General features: G+C 42.4%; 1 non-coding gene across 1 annotated transcript; it reads left to right on the top strand.

Moving 5' to 3' along the window:
- Positions 1–1820: 1820 nt before the first annotated feature.
- TRNAD-AUC lies at positions 1821–1892 on the top strand. The gene has a single exon. It is a non-coding gene; the product is annotated as a tRNA-Asp (tRNA).
- The last annotated feature ends 2218 nt before the right edge of the window (positions 1893–4110 follow it).

The raw sequence follows: 4110 nt of genomic DNA on the forward strand, positions 1-4110 counted from the left end.
CAGGAGAATCACTTGAACCCAGGAGGCAGAGGTTGCAGTGAGCTGAGATCCGGCCACTGCACTCCAGCCCGGGCGACAGAGCAAGACTCCGTCTCAAAAAAAAAAAAAAAAAAAAGAATGAGATCAATTTCTTACCACAGCACAATTATCAAATTTAGTGAACTTAACATTGATAAAATAGTATTATCTAATATACAGTCTATACAAATTTAAATCATATCAATAAAATATTTTATAGAAATTTTTCTCCCAAACTAGGTGCCATTTCAGAATCACACATGAATCTAGTTGTCTTGACTTTTCAGTCTCCTTCACTTTGGAACAGATTCTTAATCTTCTTGTCTTTCACGACATGAATATGTTTTTGAAGAGCATATGCTTGTGGTTTTGTGGAATGTTTCTTAATTTGTGTAGCCATGGTTAGATTCAGGTTATGGAAAGGTCACAGAAATCATGTTATCCTCTATCACACCAAGAGGCATGTGATGTCAGTTTTTCTCATTATTATTTATTTATTATTATTATTATTGAGATGGAATTTCACTCTTCTTGCCCAGGCTGGAGTGCAATGGTGTGATCTTGGCCCATTGCAACCTCCGCTTCCCAGGTTCAAGCGATTCTCCTGCCTCAGCCTCCTGAGTCGCTGGGATTACAGGCATGCGCCACCACGCCCAACTAATTTTGTATTTTTAGTAGAGATGGGGTTTCTCCATGTTGGTCAGGCTGGTCTCAAACTCCCAACCTCAGGTGATTCCCCCCCAACTTGGCCTCCTAAAGTGCTGGAATTACAGGTGTAAGCCACCATGCCCGGCCCAAATGAGGATTTTCTAATTTTATCCTTACTTCCACATTTATCACTTGGCATACAACTGTAAGGAAAATCTCACCATCTTCCATATTTATTTGTTTAAGTTCCCAAGATTGATAATCACTTATTGTCATCATTAATGCTCAAAATGTGTCAGATTTGGCCATTTAGATCCCTTTCAAGCTGGCTTCTGTGTCCTTTTAATCATACCCATCAATTCTGAGCACTTATATTCTGGCACAGCGAGATATCTTAGGTTCATCTTGTAGTTTCCTTGGCACAGTCCTGGAGTCAGTGTAGTTGACACTAGTAGCTACTTTCTATTAGTATGGCTGTTTCCTTTTAGTAGGGAATGGTATTTGAAAATCAATACATAGAATTATCTTTGCTCATTGCATCTGAGGTATCATTTCTTCTAGTCCCAATTAGCAGAGAGATCTGTGGAGAAATTTTACAATTAAGTGTGTAACTTCGTACTGATGCCTCTGATTCCCATCATCACCAATAGGACTATTCTTTACCATCCTCCTTTCCCACAGTGAGAACCTGCTTCCAACAACACACAGGTGCACACACTCTCATTTTCCCAATCCTAAAATTCACACAAAATATCAGAGTTGCTGTTGCCTTAGCATTACAGAAAATATTCCTGATACATAGAGTTTAAGATTTGCTTGCTGTTCTTTTTCTTTTTACATTGAGAACAATGTGTAAACCATTTTCTTAGGTCAATTCTTTCCTGAATTTTCAATGTGGTTATGTTATACTTTTGAAATGCAGTTAATTTTCTCTATTTGGAAATAGATTTGCTGATCCCAAATCAGGAACAGTGCTTTTCTTTTTATTGTTAAGGTACCTTTTCATGGTGTAACCGTGCCTAAGAGAGGGGGCACTCAGATATAGGGAAATCAAAAACAGTGGAATTGGAAATACATGGTAATTGTCTTTATGACATAGAGCACGTACTCAGATAATGGTGGTCACCAGTGTTCCAAATACACAGGAGTTATGAGGGGGTATAGCTCAGTGGTAGAGTGTGTACTTATCATGCACAAGGTCCTGGGCTCATTCCCCAGTACCTCCAGAGATCTATTTTCTTCCTGGTGGCACTGTAAGAAGAGCTCCATGACCTTCCCCAGCTGTCCAAAATTTCCTGCCTTGTCAAGATATCTGGGTTGACCTCTACATCTCTCTCTCATACAGAGAGGTAATTCTTGTTCATTCACTAAGATTATTTGCTGCTTATGATTATCCACCTATTCTTTCTAAGCAGTCCCAGCAGCCACTAAGGTGAACCACACAATATGGAAGCAAGAACTATTCCTGGCCATCCAGCCAATTTCTAGCTGTAAATGAAATAATCAGAAACCACAGAACTGTGTGGCTTAAGTCCTTTTGTGTGTGTGGTGTTTGTTTGTTTGGTTTTTTTGAGACAGAATTTCACTCTTGTTGCCCAGGCTGGAGTGCAATAGTGCAATCTTGGCTCACCACAACCTCTGCCTCTTGGATTCAAGTGATTCTCCTGCCTCAGCCTCCCGAGTAGCTGGGATTACAAGCATGCACCACCATGCCCGGCTAATTTTGTATTTTTAGTAGAGATGGAGGTTTCTCCCTCTTGGTCAGGCTAGTCTCGAACTCCCAACCTCAGGTGATCCATCCACCTCAGCCTCCCAAAGTGCTGGGATTACAGGCATGTGCTACCATGCCTGGCCTTGCGTTTCTTCTAAACAAGGTTTCAGAAGCCCTACAAGCTTTCACTAAACGATTTCACTGCCAGTGGCTGAGGACCTGATACGCTGGTGGTCACTATTTCCATTAGAAACCCACAAACTCTAAAACTTAATGTAAACTATTTAACTACAAGCATACAATAAAAGGCAAGCATAATGACAAATGACAAAAAGACCACAGTCACTTCAGCTGACATTTGGTAGGGGGAACATACTTCTCTGGGTCCTCTAAGGAAGTTTCTGCCCTGAGATGCAAGCACTCTGAACTCCAGGGACCAAGACCAGTATAGGATAAAGCTCATTTCTTTGTTTTCCATAAATAAAAATAATGAATGAAATTTTATTCTCCCAATCCCAATGGATCCTTTTCTACTGGCTATACTTATTCTCCAGGAATAACCTCTTTCTAAGCTACTGAACAACCCACACCTCCAGATTAGAGCTCTTTGCACAGTTTCTGATGCTGGTATCACAGGGCTAAGCAGAAATCCACGCGGGGATACTCTGCAAGCATCTCAATACTATCTCGTTGAAAGGAATTCTCGTATTTTCAGCTCTATTTCATTTAAACAAAAGATAAAAAATTAAGTTACTAAACACCCGGAAGGCAGAAAAGCGATCTCTCTCTCTGCATCTGTAGAAGCCAAGTAAGCGAGTGGGCATCCGTGTGCATCCTTTCTTTTACTCACTTTCTAAACGCTGTAATGGTCCACCACCTACTAGGTGGTCACAAGCCATCGCTAAAGTCAATTTTGAGGTTAACCCACTCGACTTGTGAGGGATTCACCTATATTACCTCTGCACCTATAATAGGACTAAGAAGACGGTGGCTGCACACGTAGTTAACACCTATTGTACTGCGACTTTGCCTTTCCGTAGTCGCTGTGCGAATCTGCAGAGTTCTTTTGAGCCAAGAGGTGGACGTGAGGAGTAAAGAAGCTCATTTCAAACTCCAGGAGGAGTTTCTTCAGGGTGAAATTGACTTTCTATCGGCTTCATTCTAAAGGAAATATGTGGAGCAAACAAACGGGAACTTTCTTTCTCATCTTTTGCATTTCAAGCAAAGCGTAATAAAATTAGACGTTTCCACTGTCATGCTCAGTCTCGAAGCTGTCGGCGGATCCCGCTTCTAACTCTTAACACAGACACGCAGGAAATCGGGAAATCCCTGCAGCTCCCTCAGAAACTACAGTATCAGTGGTTCCGGAACCACAAACAAAAAAACGCAACAACACGTGCTCCCCCAAAGAGCCCAGCCTATCTATCGAGCGACGGAAATAGCGGCGAGGCGCTCTCGAAGCCGTGGCAGTCTGGACAAAACGAACTGGGTCTCCTTCCTGGTCGAGCCTACTTCCCTAGGGACAAAAAGGAACCTCTCTTCCCTCATATCCAGAGGAAGCGACGGAGAGATGCATGCTTAGGCTCACTCTACATCCCGTCCATCCAAGTCCTAATAATCTTGAGGATGCCTTTCCTTGCCCTCTACCCCTCTCTGCCTTTTTGTGCTTCTTTCTCCACTTCACCGCACCCCGTCTCTTCCCTCTCTCCACCAGCTGGCGCTCGTCTCCTCTC

Source organism: Colobus angolensis, unplaced genomic scaffold (assembly GCF_000951035.1).
Source record: "Colobus angolensis palliatus isolate OR3802 unplaced genomic scaffold, Cang.pa_1.0 Scaffold237, whole genome shotgun sequence".
In the NCBI taxonomy this organism is placed as follows: domain Eukaryota; kingdom Metazoa; phylum Chordata; class Mammalia; order Primates; family Cercopithecidae; genus Colobus; species Colobus angolensis.